This window comes from Haliotis rubra, unplaced genomic scaffold (assembly GCF_003918875.1).
Source record: "Haliotis rubra isolate DU_JTF1 unplaced genomic scaffold, ASM391887v1 Scf83, whole genome shotgun sequence".
Taxonomy (NCBI): domain Eukaryota; kingdom Metazoa; phylum Mollusca; class Gastropoda; order Lepetellida; family Haliotidae; genus Haliotis; species Haliotis rubra.
Window position 1 is genome coordinate 636,486 of NW_025767557.1, and position 19,073 is coordinate 655,558.

A 19,073-nucleotide genomic window follows, 5' to 3' on the forward strand; every position below is an offset into this window, starting at 1 on the left:
AAAGAACTATAAAAATTGGAGCACTTGATGAGTTCACGCCTGACATATCATCTATAATTTTAACTCTCAATGTGAAGTAAAAACGATCTTTAGCATTTTGTGTGTGTTAACATATATCAACTCACTAATCTCCTATCGATCATACTGTTTTTACGAAATATGTGTCAACAGTCGTGATCAATTACATATAACTTCATATCTCTATTGGGCGTAAAGCCTACCCCCGATATATAGCGAAATCAACAACCACCACACAGTCCACGAAGTAATCGGATACGGCTGCACGTGAAGTCCGTGCACTATGTGACGCACGTGCATCTGCAGTCGACGTCTCGCGTCGCGTGCGATGAATATCTGAAATATGACGTAGAAGACAATTTAAATGATCTTCTTGTTGACGATACAGTAGTCATTTCATTCTAATACGAGAGCTTGGTCCAAATACACCATGGCCTGGTCGCTGGTGATTGGTCGATGAATTGTTGAGGGCGTAGCCCAAGACGCAAAAATTCATCGACCAATCAACAGCGACCAGGCCGTGGTGTATTTGGACCAAGCTCGAGTGATTGGATGAAGTAACTACTTTGTACCACGCCCACATTCTGCATTCAAATTTCGAAATCTGAGCGGGATATTTGAATTTAAAATTATAACATAGTTGACGGGCGGTGGGGTAGCCTAGTGGTTACAGCGATCGCTCGTCACGCCGAGGGCCCTGGTTCGATTCCCCACATGGGTACAATGTGTGAAGCCCATTTCTGGTGTCTCCCGCCGTGATATTGCTGGAATATTGCTAAAAGCGGCGTAAAACCTCACACACTCACTCACTCACTCACAAATAGTTGACGAGATTGAAGCTGCTGAACTCTGGGATGACACAATCGATGACCAGAAATGTATTTTCAATAATTATTGAGTTCCAAAAACTGTGAAAGTACGTATAAAATGTAAATACTTCGTGATTGATTCAAACGTTTAATGATGTATTTGTCACCGTGTTTCTGACAAAGTTGTCATTATTTTCACTAAAATAGAAAAACAAATGCTGGTTGTCTTTTTAGAAGGTTTACATCAATTTTAGTCAAACAGTTAGGTTTGTTAAACGTAGGCGTGGCTAAAATTGCAAAGAGCCAATCAGAGAGTTGCTGTCGAAGGCGGCTCAAAACCGCGGTGTAACTATACAATACACCATGCTGAGATCAAAGGGACCGCAGTCTGGGCACGGTACAACGTCTTCCATCTTTCACTTTTATGAAACTAATGAAGCCACAATAAGCAGACATTTATTTACCTTTTATTTGATCTACAACCTCATCTGGTGCCAGCGTTAAGCTATATGTATGATGTCTGTTCTGAGATGAAAATGTGGCGTCCCGCCTCCCGCGATGACCGACGTGCACTTTGCTTAACATGTATCTCCTTCCATCAAGGTACAATGTTCCTTCCTAAAAGCAACGTTGTAAACAAAACTGAGATCTACATTAATGTCTCACCTCCAGCAACTCATTTTAAATATAGAAATCATAAAGATATTCTGAGATATTCAAAGCGCTAAAACGAGACACATTCTAAAAATCACATTATTGCAGTTGAGGAGGATGACAAACAATGGATGATATGATACAATAATGTATTTATGAATATCAATGGACCGCTCTGTACCTAATCAATTGAACCTACCGATAAAATAGGATGATATGGCGTTAAACGTCTTAATCACGATTTTTGAACTTAGGCCACATTGAAAATTATTCTTGTTTTTCATCATTTTTTCAAACAAATATGGGGCGGGCGGATTATATTTTTACATTTTATTTTATTTCATTTCCAAAACCCCTTGATTTCTGTGGAAAGTTACACCTTTTCTCCGATAGAAAATCAAAACTTAGAAGTGTGAAAAATGCCTGCACGTTTTGAGAGTCAAAGTCGAATTTTCTCTAGTGTTAATTGTTTTTAAAATCTTAGTGTCGGGTCGAATTTTGGGGTCGGGCGGTAACGAGAAACAAGAATATTTTTATATATGGTCTTATACATTGTGTAATTGCTAATAATGTCGTTTCATAGAACTAGCTCAATGAGATATCATGGAAACACAAAATGGTATTATATCTACCTAAATACCACTTCATAAAGTAAAGTAAAAAGTGAAGCCCTTTCTCCATTCCCAACAATTCAGGGGAAAAGTCCTCGGAAAACAAAATCCGCAATCAAAAGTGTTTAGTCTCTGTTCAGCCCGATTTGGCCCGTGGTGTCAAAAACAACCTAAACCTCACACGTGTATCTTGAAATGTGTTTATATCCATAGATTAGTAATATATGTACCTACATACCACTTTACAGAGTCTCAAAGCGGAGTATTTGAAGCAATAACGTTGCTGAAAGTGAAGCTCTCTGTTCTACATATTCTCAACAAAGACACTTTATCACAAGCGTTCGGTCAGCCTTGGCTCGGGCTCTCAAAAACAACTTTCACCCAACACATGTATCCTGATTTGTGTTTAATTCCATAGATTAGAATTATATCTACTTAAATATCAATGTGTGATGTTACAAAATGCCACATGTAAAGATAACTGGTTCGGTAAAGTGAAGCCCTTTTGTCTCCCCAAACACAACATAGCCTCAATCAAAAGTGTTTAGTCGCTGTTCAGCCCGACTTGGCCCGTGTTGTCAAAAACACCTTTAACCTCACACATGTATCCTGATTTCTGTCTATATCTCTAGAATAGAGTTATATCTACCTAAGTACGTCTTTATAGAGTCTCAAAACGTAGTATTTGAAGCAAACACGTTACTTAAAGTGAAGCCCTAATTTCTATACATTCTCAACAACCACATAGTATAACATGCTTTCGGTCCGGCTTGGCCCGGGCTCTCTAAAACACCTTAAACCTGACACATGTATCCTGATTTGTGTTTAAATCCATAGATTGGTATTATATCTACCTAAATACCTCTTTATTGAGGCTCAAAGCTTTGAACATGTATGTGAATCTAACACGTTGCTTAAAGTGAAGCCCAGTGTTCAATCTGGCTCTGTGCGGGCTAATGAAATTAATACACCTGTTAATTACACCTGTATCCAGCTTGCTTAATTGCCCCTTGACTAATTGCAATCAGCTAGGTGTTGTGATTCAATTAACATACTCCATTGGTGCCCTTAATTACCGTTCAGGGGCCTTCAGTGTTATTTATTATTACTCCACCGTTTCTTCATAACGTTTATCACAGAGGGGCATGTAATCACTGACTAAATTAGTAATGCTAAAAATGAGACATTTGTTCTGTTATATATATAGGCTGTGGAAGCATAAATAATTATATATATATATATATATATATATAATCATTTATGTTTCCACTCGTGTTATGTTCCAGAGTATAAACATTAATGAATACTAGTTCCGATACAGATGGCAGGCTGAAGCTATTCGTGATATGATTTACACATATAATTAACTTAATAAATATCAGAAGATATTATACCCAATTATATGACATGAAATGCTTGAAAGAGGTGGGTTTTTTTAGTGGTTTCAGAATACAGGATGTTCTCCGTACAGTTTCCTCTGTATAAACATCAATTCATACTAGTACAGATATAGATAGCCGGCTGAAGCTATTCATGACATGATTTGAACATATCAGTAATTTAATAAATATCAGAAGGTATCAGCTAAAATGACTTGCCGTATGAGATGTTATGGTTATATAATTTGAACATACGAAAGTATGAAAATACATCCACGGCAATGACACTGTGTTGCCCAGCTCAGGCTCGGGAGAACATTGTTTTCACTGTGAGAGCTTTGCCAAAGGTTACTCTGAGATGCCGTTTCCTGATGTTGTAAACTTTAAGCGTTTCAGATAATCCTGTTTTCCTGAACACGCATACAGACAATAGAAGTATTAGAGAGAGCAGTGGGAGAAGTATGTTTTCATTAAATCCACAGTGTCTCGCCTAGCTTTCTCCAAATGCATCCATATAAAACTGGCCAAGCTGGGCAGTAGCAGCCTATATTCAAATCATCTGATCTGAAAATGTCTGCATTACTTGTTGGCGACTCGTTACTGAAGTATGTTGGACGTTAGCGCAGAAAGAAGGGATCGTGACAAGGTCACTGTCCGGAGCCAAGGTGGCTGACATTCCCGATCTCTTGTGGGACATGGAGAACTTTAAGGTAATAAACAGTTCAAGAATGTCGGATTGTGCACATAATGTGAAGTGATATGTAGGTAGATATAATACTCATCTATGGATATAAACACATTTCAAGATACATGTGTGAGGTTTTAAGTTGTTTTTGACAGCACGGGCCAAGCCGGGCTGAACAGAGACTAAACACTTTTGATTGAGACTATATTGTGAATGGAGAGAGAAAAGGGCTAACTTTAACGAACCAGTTATCTTTTACATGTTGCATTTGATAACATTACAAAGTGATATTTAGGTAGATATAATACCAATCTATGGATTTAAACCCATTTCAAGATACATGTGAGGTTTAAGGCGCGTTTGAGCGCCCGGGCCAAGCCGGACCGAAAGCTTGTGATACTGTGTCTTTGTTGAGAATGTATAGAAAATAGGGCTTCACTTTCAGCGACGTTTTTGCTTCAAATACTACGCTTTGAGACTCTGTGAAGTGATATGTAGGTAGATATACCCAGTTTATCAAGGATACCCAACTGAGACATAGAACACTGACGTAGAGCTGATCAACCCGTGCATGTACTCCCCTTGGTGCCGAGCGCCAGGCAGGGTAACAAAAAGTACCATCTTTTAACGTATTTTGATAAGACGTGGCCTGGCATCGAACCAACGCCCTCTTCCGGGAGACGCTCTGACAACTTCAGGAGGTCGGATGGGGTCGCTTTAAGCTTTATGAATTTAAATCAAGTTTAAATTTTAAACAAAACAATAACAGTCAATGAGTGGTCCTCAGTATATCGTTTAACACGAATTTTAACACAAAAATCCTTATCACCACTCTGATCTGATAACGAGACTCCGCTTGTTTCGAACTATGGACGACTCGACCCCAGGGGCGAAGCTACCATTATAATAAAAAGCCCGGGCTTACACATGATTTTGGCTAAAAGGTTGCGCAAGCCCTCAATACTATCTAAATATTAAGCTTTGCAACCTATCGGGCTTACACCAAAAAAACTGACTTGCTACGCGCCTGGACCCACTCACCAGATCGAATGACGGTGCCAGCCCGTCCCAACCTGCACACTGAACCAACATGGCCGCCCCGTAACTGACATCCTGGTACGCTGCGAAGCTCTTCTTTGGGACGAATAAAATAAAATTTTAGCTAAATAGATAAAAATAGATGAGGAGATATTCTTATTATCATTATCATAATTTCCGATTAAGAACACATCATGAGTGAGTGAGTTATTCTTTTGAAACGTATCAACACTAATACAGCGACGTACAAATAGTCTCGCTGTCGCCCGACAAACCAGTTCTGGTGACCATTTGCAACAAACACATGTCACCAAGCCTGGAGGAGTCGAGATTGAGTGAGGATGATTTTACGCCGTTTTAGCAATATTCCAGCAATAAATCGGCGGGGACACCAAAAATGGGCTTCAAACATTGTACCCATGTGGGGAATCAGACCCGGGCCTTCGGCGTGACGAGCACACGTTTTAACCACTAGGCTAGCCCGCCGCCCAGCTGGATGGTACAATACGCATCTTCCTCGATCTTAACAGGGGCGGCGGGGTAGCCTTGTGGTTAAAGCGTTCGCTCGTCACGCCGGAAACCCGGGTTCGATTACCCACATGAGTACAATCTATGAAGCCCATTTCTGGTGTTCCCCGTCGTAATATTGTTAAAATATTATTAAAAGCTGCGTAAAAAAAAAATCACTCGATATTAACACGGGGGCACTTAAATTGACACACGATTACCAACTTTTGGGACAGAAAAATTAAAAATGACTTAATTAAAAAATATACTGATTATAAGCAGCAATGACGTCACCGCATGGCATTGTATAATATTCCCTTGATGCAAGAGGATGCGTCAGTACATGGTCGGAACATACTCACATTGTGTGAACGTGTCGGGTGGTACATCTTGACGTAATACTTCCCTTCTGACGTCACATCCGAAATGAAAAGAGGCACGTGAGTGTCTATCTCATTGTTTATGTGAAGGTGAAGGTCGATAGAACTGTTTCCATCTTTTATAACAATTTGTAACGTTTTCGGAAAAACACATCCATCTTTATTTGTGTAGTGTGATCCCCGTTGTCGGATGTTGAAGTACACCTGCACGTGTCCATCTGCAAAGAACCTGATGATGTAACAGTTCCATTTTCAAAGAATATATATACTCACAGAAAAAAGTAACTGAAAATGTACATAATACTACTCAATTTTTTAACTAAACTGGCGTTCAAAAGAAAGTACACACCTGATTCTTTGGTAAAATATTTTCTTTAAAACGTCATTAATATTTAAAAAGTGTTTTGATTCTGCCGTGTCACAAACATTGTGCAAGTGTTTCCAAAACACCACAGATATTGTACCAAATTACAACATTGCTAGCAAAATATTTATGGTTTTATTTGGAATAGTCCCAAAACACCAGGTGTGTACTTTCTTATGAACGTCACTATATATTTCTACGATGACTACTCTGCTCTTAATAAATGTTGAGCAGTATACTAATGATATCGGTGGAATAAACTGATGCCACGATGTTGTTTCCATCTTTCGTAACACTGACGCCCTCTGGTGGGGCGATTGGAAGGTTTACAAGGTCGACCTTTTGATAAACTGGGGTGGAGTCTGGAATGGTTTTGAAAATTGTAAAATATAATCTGTTCACGAAACTGGTGGAAAAGCGGGTTTAACTCCGAAAGGGTAGTGTTCGTTGGATGAGCCAGATGTTCTGAAAAGTGAAAAACATGTGTTTGTGGATGATCTCTGTTTGGGTCCTCATTGCAAAGAAAAAATGTATGTCTTGAAGTGATGGCAGAAAAATAAAAAGTTGTCATTCTCTGTCTCAATGAAAAGGTCTTATCATTCATGCATCGGCACATATACCAAATGGATCCGTGAAGGCCCGGGTTAGAATATTGATCTTCAGTAACTGACTGACTGACTGAGTTTGGTTTTATGCCGCTTCAGCACTATTCCAGCAACATCACGGCGGGGGACACCAGAAATGGGCTTCACACATTGTGCCCATGTGGGGATTCGAACCCGGGTCTTCGGCGTGACGAGCCAACGCTTTAACCATTAGGCTACCCCACCGCCCCGATCTTCAGTAACCCATGCTTGTCGTAAGAGGCGACTAACGGACCACCTTGATATACCGTGTGACTAGGAATGGACGTATATTTTGTTTATAAATAATCTAAACTGTTTACTATTACCCAAACAGTCCTACGTGGTGAAAAGTACTTTACCAGCATACAATGGCACGTTGGTGTCAGGTCAGCGTCAGGTCATGGGTCAGGTTACCCTTCGGGGAACGTCTCACTAATCCCCCTGGCCACCTTACCTGTCCCTGCTGTTTATGTTGGAACACAGGCAAATTGTAGCGCAAATAGGGTTGCGCAACAAAGAGAAAATGACCAGTCTTCGCATATGCGAGAGAAGCAATAGGGTTGCGCAACAAAAAAAATGACCAGTCTTCGGATATGCGCGCTCGCATATGCGAAGACAGGTCATTTTCTCTTTGTTGCGCAACCCTATTTGCGCTACAATTTGCCTGTGGTTGGAAATATATTAAGCTTACAGACGTCGAGTGTGACCTTGGGCTTCCATGGATACTCGAATACTCCAGCACGAGTCGGGTTTAACTGGACTCGAGGACTCGATAAGAGGTAACTCTAATTTGATTACGTTGTCAGACTGTCTGTCTGCCATGTGGTGAGCATGAGTGGCCGTTAACGTCTGATATTATACGTCGTTTGATACTTCACTTCTTAAAAATGATTGACAATTGAAATTCCCATGAAGCTAAATCAACCAATATGCATAATCAAGCGTATGGTTTTTATCATTTTGTAGCCTTTGATTTTAGGGACTGCATATTTTCCACCTGCAGGTGTCTGTCACCTGTCAGACATCAATTGAACCCATGCCCAGACTGAGTTGATCAAAACAATCACGAAAAAATAAAGATAGTTATAAAGGTAACTTTTTTAATAGGCGATCACCGTGATATTGATAATGTGTTCCTGACTTTACTGAGAAACATGATCGTACATGTAAACACTTTTACACTGAAAGGAATAACAAACAAAAATATTGCCAAAATATGCAGTCCCTAAAGTTAAGTTGACAGACTATTTAGCTTTAAAAATTCAGCCCTACCCAGTAATTGCACGATGTAAAATGTATTTTAAACGTCTACATTGCAACGAAATCAACATATCAAATGTCCGAATTGAGGAGGGACAGAGGAAAAGCTTTCAGCGTAATGGACAATGGGCACACACATCTAAATCCGTTCAAGTTCAATGAAACGCCACATAAATAGTGTGATTAAACACACCCTGCTTCAAGACAAGCAACAACTCTCCGGCGCACAGTAACAGTCGCTCACACTGTTAATGTATATGTAGCAGCAGCACACATCTGTGTAAAAAACAAGAACTGATTTTTGAGTCTCCCTTGTATTAAAACATAACTCGACAATTTCTGTTTGCCGGCTAAAGCAAGACAGTATGCGTTACCAGCATCATTCATTGCACGTTACCGACATCCAGACTTTGAGTTACCGACATCATCGCGCGATTTCAAAAGTGCTTATTCTTCAACACATAGGCATTAAATAGCAAATTCAGTGCATTGAATGTATTTCCACCATCAAAGTTTATCAGTGTGCTAAATAATGCTGATTGTATACACGCGGAAGACTGCTAATTCGAGGGGAATAATTGGTTATTGTTACAGGCAAATCAGTGGTAGATACCATGAATACGAGAGAGAGAGAGAGAGAGAGAGAGAGAGAGAGAGAGAGAGAGAGAGAGAGAGAGAGAGAGAGAGAGAGAGAGAGAGAGAGAGAGAGAGAGAGAGAGAGAGAGAGAGAGAGAGAGAGAGAGAGGCGGGGGGCACTAGAGGTGTCACGATACGGAAATGTCACGATACGATACACATCGCGATATCTTGGAACGATACGATTCGATTCGATGCATATCACGATATGATATCTTTCGTTATTTTCTTTAAAAAAGTATATTTTGGTAGCAAGTAACAGTGTACATTTTTACATAACCGTCAATTTCTAGAAAACATTAACAATTTTAAGGTCAACGATTCATATCACGATACGAACAAAAGTATCGATATATTTATCGTCAGATAAAGTATCACGATTATCGATACTACGATATATCGTCACAGCTCTAGGGGGCACCAGCAATGGGCTTCACACATTGTGCCCATGTGAGGAATCGAACCCGGGTCTTCGCATAACGAGCAAACGCTTGAAACACTGGGCTACCCTACCGCCTCAATACAACAACCGAGCAATAAACGGTAATTCATTAAAGCAGCGCACTGTAGGCTCACAAACTGACAGCTTTATGACAGATTTGATGAAAGAACCACCGCTAAGGTCCTGTTCGTGTTCATATTCACAATTTCCTTATTGGGAGTTGTCACAGAATCGTGAAAAGTATTTTTCCAGCTCTACGGTTCACCAAGTATGCACAAACATTCATAGCCCGGGGCCACATTTTGTCATAAATGACAGATATAACGGCTTAATCAGACGCTAACTACATAAGGTCAATACCATCTTGCCACCTACTCGCTGGGGTGTAGTCAATCAGACACCTCTCACCTGACAAATCCCTCTCAGCAACCCCTAACTATAATATAAATCATAAATCGTATGTAATCAGGCAATTATCAAATTGCCCCGGTTATCCAGGTCGTTAACCGCAATGTTATAGTACATTATAAAACATGCGTCTGGGACATCGAGGGCCACACCATCCTATCTCTATATAAGTATGAATTGGAAAAAGACATTTATTTAGTTGAGTGCGTTTCCTTGTCATAGATGTCATATACCGTATTAAGAAGGCAACTCGTATAACTCGTATTTTAAGAGCATTAAACATTTCTTTTCTGATATACGAGGGACACATTCTCTTTATAATATGATGCCATTAGTGAAATGGTCAATCTTTAACACATCATTCGCTCACTGAGGTCAGATAACAAGCTTCTGTGGACAATTCCAGTTATGAAATGGCCAAAGATATTTTGCTAGTAATGCAGTAACAGAATGGAACAATCTCCCCTCACTTCTCAGACAGTCTTCAACTTTCGTTTTATTCACTCCAAGACCTATTTCCAAACTCCAGGATAACCTAATTTTCAAGTTGCTTTTCGGAATGGAACAGTATATGACCAAAGAAATATTTATCTTCTTTCAGTTAACTGTACACATTAAATACACAACGTCAACGCCAGACAATAACCAGTCTCGATTATTCGGAGTAAACACTTTAATGATGACACATGGTGTTCATAAACAATGGAAAGCACGTCCTATACAGACAAACAACCTATAAACCTTTGAAATCATATATACCCGTGAAGATCTGGGTTAGAATTGATCTTCAGTAACCCAAGCTTGTCGTAAGAGGCGACTAACGGGATCGAGTGGTCAGGCTCGCTGACTTGGTTGACACATGTCATCATATCCCAGTTGCGTAGATCGATGTTCTTAATCATATGTGAATCGCTAGATTGTCTGGTCCAGATTCGATTATTTGTACAGTCAGCTGCCATATACCTTGAATATTGTTGGGTATTGCGTTAAACAAGCACCAAACAAACCAACAAATGAATTCATTTATCAGGGTTTTACTCGAAGCGCAAAAGTGGGTCCACTACACCGAGAATGGAGCAGAAGAAAGTTCACAGCGACCAGAGGGACGCACAATATCATTCATTGTACCCACAACACATCTATGACTTTGCTAGGATCCAGGAATTTTGAAAGGGGGTGGGGCTGGGGTGGGGTCAGGGTTTCACTACCAGCGGAAAAACAAAAATCTTCAATGTGTCCTTAAGTCATTTTAAAAGGGGGGGCGAACCGCCTGAAAACACACACACACACACACACCGAATCCGTCCATGACTCTACATAATTAATTATCCATTCCAGGCTCTAAAGAAATAATCAGAACTAAATAGTTTACAGTTCTCTACACCGTTAGTTCACAGGACCATCATATTGCCCTCAAGGACCCCTAAAACTACTAATTTGGGGTTCCCGGCTCCCTATGTTTGTGAGTCAAGCTAAAACCCTGTGGAAACAGCGCAAGTGGATGTTGGAATGCATCATCATTCCCACTACACCATTGCAACATTTATGAAACAACTCAGTATATGTCTTATCCATGAAATATACACTCAAGATAAGCAAAGACTTTGAAATATGCACGAACTTCATGATATTTACGGAATGCTTGAACTGAGGTATGCAGGGACGACTACATTCAAGTATGTACGTCGTACATATGTGTTTTACAGACGTCTGCCTACCACACCCACGTACTGACGATGACGTGTTCAGCAACTCCCCGTATACATGATGAAGTATGTGTACCATCAGGATGAACTCGAGGATGAACTCGAGGATGAAACCACTGATGAAACATCTCACAACGGCTGACGAGATCGGTGATGTGATTCTGCAAATTTGCCGAGTCTAGGAAATCGATCACGTCAATCACTGTCAGTCATCATGAAATATGTGACATTCTTATAAACGTCATGTCTGCAGATATGTCTGATATGGGTTTAGACGGCGCGGGGAGGTTAATGACCATCAGCGTTGCGTTTAGTGATTGAATGGATGAGTAACGTTTTATGCCGCTTTATGTAATGTTCCAGCAATATCACGGTGGCTTAACTCATTGTATCCATGTGGAGAACTGAACCTTGGTCTTCGGTGAGGTGAGGTGAAATTGGGTTTAACGTCGTGCTTGAGAATATGTCGCTCATATGACGACGTGCATGCGTGTGTATGTGTATGTGCGGCTGCTTGTACTAGCCCAGACTTAAGCTGGTTTTATAGTGCTAGCCCACTGAGATACCATGCCGCAGTGAAGCATGAATACCCCACTCAGACACATTATACTGACTCCGAGCCGACCAATCATTGTTGTACCCATTAATGCCGAGCGCCAGGCAGGGACCAACAAGTACCATATTTTAACGTCTTTTGGTATGACGCAGTCGAGGATCGAACCCGCGACCTTCCGCTCTCCGGGCGGACGCTCTAACCACTACACCAGGGTGGCGGTCCCTGGTCTTCGACGTGACTAGCGAACTGTTGAGTGAAGGGGTGAGATTGGTTTTACTCCGCTTTTAGCAATATTGCAGCAATATCACGGCGAGGGACATCGGAAATGGGTTTTACATATTGTATCCATGTTATCCGGGTCTTAGGCGTGACGAGTGAACGCTTAAACCAACAGGCTGTCCCACCGCCCCAAGCGAACAGTTAAATTTAAGGATATTATTGCCTTTATATGGCAACATGCATGCATGTGAGTGTGGCCTGTGTGGCCTTCCTCAAAGTTATACTAGACCCTGCAATATAGCTTTGTGAAAGGGTATCATAGCCCCTTTTTGAAGTGTTCACTCTCCATGCTACAGACGTAGGTTCTTTACCCCAAATGGGACCAACGTACCAGCGCCCCGTTCCACAAAGCGATCGTAGCGCTAAGATGATCGTAACTCCCATACTTTAACATAGACTTACGACTGTCGTAGCGCTAAGATGATCGTAACTCCCATACTTTAACATAGACTTACGACAGTCGTAGAGCTAAGATGATCGTAACTCCCATACTTTAACATAGACTTACGACTGTCGTAGCGCTAAGATGATCGTAACTCCCATACTTTAACATAGACTTACGACTGTCGTAGCGCTACGATCGCTTTGAGGAACGGGGCCCAGGACTTCCGGTGCCAGCCCATCGAGATACTGTGATACAGTTTAACATGGATGCACAGAATATAGACTCCGATGGGAGCTACCCAGAGTAACAACATGTATCATCTTTGTACCGTCTTTTGGTATGACGTCACCGGGGATCGAACCGCCGACCTTCCGCTCACCAGACAGACACTCTATCCTCTACGCCAGAACACAATCGTTTCCAGAAGAAGATGGGTGTAATTCAGTCAGAAATTTTATGAAAACCGAGAGGTTATCGTGTTCGCTCGCCACGCCGGGTTTGACTACCTATTTGCTTAGCCATTTTTGGTGCCTCAAGCCTTGCGGTTGCTAAAATCTCACAACAAGCGTTCTAAAGGCAAACCCACTCAAGTATACTCATTGTGACAGATTTTGAAGCATGATTATTGCCCCACTACACAATATCCTCGGAATGAATCCAACCGATTGTCAAATGCCGCTGTCCAATATTCGATCATTTTAAATAGGCATTACAGTGAGCATTTTAGAATCAGTTAGATTGTAAAGCCTGTTATCAAGTAGGCTTCTTTAAACACCTCGAACAATCTGTGCATCAAGAAACAAAGTTGGGCTTCCGATATTAAGTGCATTAATTCCGTAGCGCGAACTGACCTAAATAAATAACTCTACCTGAAAGCAAACGCTCGTTTTTATATGCAAAATAAAACATATATAAGATTATACAGGCTTATCAGGTCTTATTTCGTTCTCTTTCCGTGGGGCGGTGGGGTAGCCTAGTGGTTAAAGAGTTCACTCGTCACGCTGAACACCCGGGTTCGACTCTCCATATCGTTATAATGTCTTAAGCCCATTACTGGTGTCCCCCGCCGTGATATTGCTGGAATATTGCTAAATGCGGCGTAAAACCACACTCACGCATTTACTCGTTCTATGTCCAATCTCTTACTGAGCCACTGAAGAATACGTATTCAGTATGAACTGTTCTTATGTGACCCTCATTGAAATCATCGTGGAAATACTGTGCCCGATTGACTTTCAAAGTTTGTGGGGACGGTGGGGTAGCCTAGTGGTGAAAGCGTTCGCTCGTCACGCCGAAGACCCGGGTTCGATTCCCCACATGGGTACAATGTCTTAAGCCCATTTCTGGTGTCCTCAGCCGTTATATTGCTGGAATATTGCTAAATGCGGCGTAAAAGTAAACTCACTCACTCACTCAAAGTTGGTGGGTAAAGACGCTGACGGGTGAGTTGCTGGAAGGCTGCTCGACTAAATGGGGAAGCTTACTGTTTGAAATTTGAAGACATCCCTTTTGTCAAGCAGTTTTGTGGAAAGCGTTTTGTAACTCTGATTCCTTCCACCTCAGTCTAAATGTAGAAAGGAGTGGTAGGGTAACCTAATGGTTAAAGCGTCCACTCGTCACGTCCCAAGCGAACAGTTAAATTTAAGGATATTATTGCCTTTATATGGCAACATGCATGCACAAAGTTTTAGACACCGATGGGACCAGTCTTATCCTTTAACGCCGAGAGCTACCCAGAAGACGAAGACCCAGGTTCGATTCCCCACATGGGTACAATGTGTGAAGCCCATTTCTAGTGTCCTCCGCCGTGATATTGCTGGAATATTGCCAAAAGCGACGTAAAACAAAACTCACTCACTCACTCACAAAGTTTTTAAACAATAATAAATAATATGAATCATGCTTAATATGTAAAATAAGTTTATGCTGAAATAGCGTAAAATGTGTTATTCCATATTTAACGTTCTTTCAATTGTTATAAATGCACAGTCATTGTTGTTCTCCTCAGATGGGTACATGTACAGTTACTTAACGGTAAACTCCTAAATCCATCATGCATACGTGTAAATATGTTTGCTCTACCACCTGACTTTCTTATAACACAACTAGAAAGCAAAGATACACGACAACGAAAACCTTTTCAGACCTTGGTAAATCTACAGTAGTTCGCCATAAGTGAGTCATCATCAGTGACATTCCCATAGACTTACATGTCAATTAACTCTTGCAAGAATAATTTTCATAAATTTAGTTTCGGTCGAATTGCTTTCAATACTTATCCACCAGCTGGGAAATCATCTCAGCTATATACACATAAGTTCCATTAAATTTTCCGATGATTATTAAGAAAACTGCAACTATTTAAACAACACATATTAGACATACCAATCAGGTTTAACATGGCTGTCTGTGGGATAGATTAATAGTGGTACTAATATAAGGTGCTTAAACAGGTGTCACTCGATAACTAATCAACGGAAAGATGAAAGAAAATAATGTACACGTAGTGGAAGATGATTCCACGATGTTGCAACATATCAAAATAAAAAGACTTTTAATCAATTTCTGGAAATTAATCTTGCAACAGTTATTTAACATGTAAGTCTATGGAAATTTCACTAATGATGACTCACTTATGGCCAACTACTGTACATGAACGAGTTAAGAAACAACAATATACTCAAATGTATCGAAATGCTCACGTCTTCTAAATCAACATTTCTCCTGGGGTGAAGTTTTATTGAAATCAAACAAACTATCTTTGAAGTTACTCCGAGTAAAATTTACGGGCACATAAAGACCTCCTGAAATCCAAATTCAGGTGTTGTTGAAGAAACGTACTTAATGACCCTGTTTCTCACGCCCTACTCTATAATATATTACCTGCCCTTAAATAACGTTACACAGTTGTGCTAAATGTTGTTCACCCACTTATTTTACTGCCATGCCCCTAATCCCACCAAACTCACCAATATCCTCTAAAAAAAAGATAATGAATGACCGTCCCGGATTTATCTTGGTACCTTGACCGGGCGTGCAAGCTAACAATGTAAACAATGCGATCTGAGCTTAAAAACAAACTACGCACGAAATATGGCGGAGACACTTGTTTCCATATTCATCAAGCCTACACAATTATGCTTGAAGAGATTAACTTGTAATCCGTAGGTATAAAAGCTAGCTTAATTATGCGCGAATACAATTACAACTCTGTTATATGAAACGATACAATAGTAAAATACGGGAAACGTATGTAAAAAACGCTTCACGTTTCATACGACAGCAGCAAATCTCACTTGTTGGGTTATAAATGTTGATATTAAGACCATAGGGGCGCGACATGACATGCGGAATTTGAGGAATCCTCGAAGAAGATATGTTTTGCTTTACACCGGGATAAAGTGATAATTTATAACATAGAAAACATATATTTATTAAAGCACCCACAGAAACATCAGTGTGTTAAAACTGGCTGTACAAAACGTTTAATTAGGGATTTATTGAAAACTTGCACTGGATTATCTTACAGGTTGACGGTTAAAATTAAGTTATAAGTTACACGGAGTGAGTGGGTGAGTTTGGTTTTAAGCCGCTTTTATCAATTTCCCAGCAATATCACGGCGGGGGACACCAGAAATGGACTTCACTCATTGTACCCATGTGGGGAATCGAAACCGGGTCTTCGGCTTAACGAGCGAACGCTTTAACCACTAGGCTATCCCACCGCCCTAAGTTATAAGGAGTAGGTGAGTGAGTTTAGTTTTACGCCGCACTCAGCAATATTCCAACTATATGGCGGCGGTCAATTACATGTATAAGGAACTTAAGGAGTCCACTAATGTATGTTCGTGATAACCGTACTTCGTTATATGCATTTCGAGTAAATTATAGAGTTCGATATATCCGTCAGTTTATTACAAGCGATTTCGTTATAAATGCAGCACGTGAAGATCTGGGGTTAGAAATGGTCTTCAGTAACCCCATGCTTGTCGTAAGAGGCGTCTATCGGGATCAGGTGGTCGGGTTCGCTGACTTAGTCTGTTTGCGGTGAAAACGTACCGATGAATTTCACTTTAAACAAAAATGTAAATCAAATAGAGAGAAATTAAGATTGCGAATCCTCATAATTTTACCTTGCCATTTCAAAATTTAAATCTCAGATTTTTATTCAACTTAGGATAAAAGTTGTTTAACAAACGATCATAGTTTCAAATCGGTATTATTGGTTTGTATTACAAGGGGGTATGCACATTAAATGAAACACCGAGAACAAGTAGGGTTGGTCTAAGTTAACGTTCATCACGTACCGCACGTGCATTTGTTTCTCTGTTCCAACTACTGCGCTTACCCCCTTGTAATACAAACCAATATAAGCGATTTGAAACAATGATCGTTTGTTAAACAACTTTTTTCCTAAGTTGAATAAAAATCTAAGATTTAATTTTTAAATTGGCAAGGTAGAATTATGAGGATTCGCAATCTTAATTTCACTGTATTCGATTTACATTTTTGTTTAAAGTGAAATTCACCGGTACGTTTTCACTGCAAACAGACTATAAGATATGGTTGTGTCCGGTCGGTAATTAGATTCATCGCGACACCAGTCAACAATGTGATGACTCGGCTAGTTCACAAGCAAAGCGCACAAGTGTCAACAAGGAAACGCGGCGCCACACGTACCAAGGCTCAAACAAGGAACACCGACCGTGGGGTCAAAGGTCAAGGTTACATTTCGGCTTGATGGCTGAGTTGTTTACAAGAGCTGAGACATGTTTGGAAACTCAGAACTTAAACGACTGACAAAAAATCTAGAGTCCACGGATCCCAATTTAACTTTATAATGAGATGGTTATACCGAGAGAAAGTGAGAGTTTGGTTTGACGTCATTTGACGTTCTTACGTTATATAATGGCAGGTCCACTATGTGAAATGAGCAAGACGTTTACCAACGAGCAAAATATGGTGCTGATTGTTCAAGGCTCTCAGTCGGGTGAACCTGGGATTTTGATAATTTCACACAAAACATCAAAGGTTTCTCAATTGAAAACATTTCGCCACCGTTTGAATTATTATGTCATGTCGCCCAGAGTATTTGTAACTTATAGCGTAAGAGTGAGTGAGTCAAGTTTTACGCCGCTTTTAGCAATATTCCAGCAGTATCACGGCGGGGGACACCAGACATGGGCTTCGCACATTGTACCCACATGGGGAATCGAACCCGGGTCTTCGGCGTGACGAATGAACGCTTTAACCACTGGACTACCACACCGCCCCTATAGCGTAAGGGTATAACCAGGTTTCGATAGTACATTGCATGATTTCTTCAGTACTTGGACACTTACCGATATATCGCGTCTTATGTAACGTCAAACAAGCATTCTGCGCTTGATGATACCTTATGGTAAAATCAGATGCGATGGAAAAAATCTGTGGAAATTTGGCCATCCCATCTTTAATGTTGGTAATTTTCTTGAAAGGCCACGTGCCCGTAGTGTCTCTGCCAGCGACGATACTGTTACACAAGCCACGCAAATATATGGACCGTGGAACCCAGTCATATTTAGGTCACGAGACAGGACTCGTCATCACTTCTAGATCACTAGTACATTCCTTGTGATGAAGGTTCGGTTAAGGTTAGGGGCGGTGAGGTAGCCTAATGGTTAAAGCGTTGGCTCGTCACGCCGAAGACCCGGGTTCGAATCCCTACATGGATACAATGTGTGAAGCCCATTTCTGGTGTCCCCCGCCATGATGTATCTGGAATATTGCTAAATGCGGCGTAAAACCAAACTCAGTCAGTCAGTTAAGGTTAAAAATCGTTTTACGCCACAGCCATTAATATGCCAGGTACGTGACGTTCCTGTGAAGATCCGGGTTAGAATTGATCTTCAGCAACCTATGCTTGTCGTAAGTGGCGACTAACGAGATCGGGTGCTCAGGCTCGTGGACTTGGTTTGATGCATATCATCGTATCCTAATCGCGTATACCGATGCTCATGGCGTCAATTAGTGGATTATCTGATCTATATTCAGTTAGTTACATACCTTTAAAAGGTCATACAGCTGAGATTTTTGCTGAGTGCGGCATTAGACAATAAACAAAACAAAACTGCATTGCGGTTACCTGTAAATAATCGAGGCAACTGATAGCATAAACGTCGATATACGTCATCTGGGTAGGCTGACACATCACGCTATGCTTTTCATAAGTCGGATTGTTACTTTTGTACGGGTATGGTGGATATTTTCAGCCGTGACAGCTCTAGTCAACAACTGTTTAAACACGCAAAAAAAAATACATGTCAGTGAACAGATTTGATTAAATCAACG

General features: G+C 40.7%; 1 long non-coding RNA gene across 1 annotated transcript in view; it reads left to right on the top strand.

Moving 5' to 3' along the window:
* Positions 1-14,294: 14,294 nt before the first annotated feature.
* The window catches only part of LOC124262301, a 28,376-nt gene continuing 23,597 nt past the window's right edge, over positions 14,295-19,073 (top strand). Inside the window, exon 1 of the long non-coding RNA XR_006894544.1 lies at positions 14,295-14,305. This is a non-coding gene — a long non-coding RNA (uncharacterized LOC124262301). The remainder of the gene's footprint in view (positions 14,306-19,073) is intronic.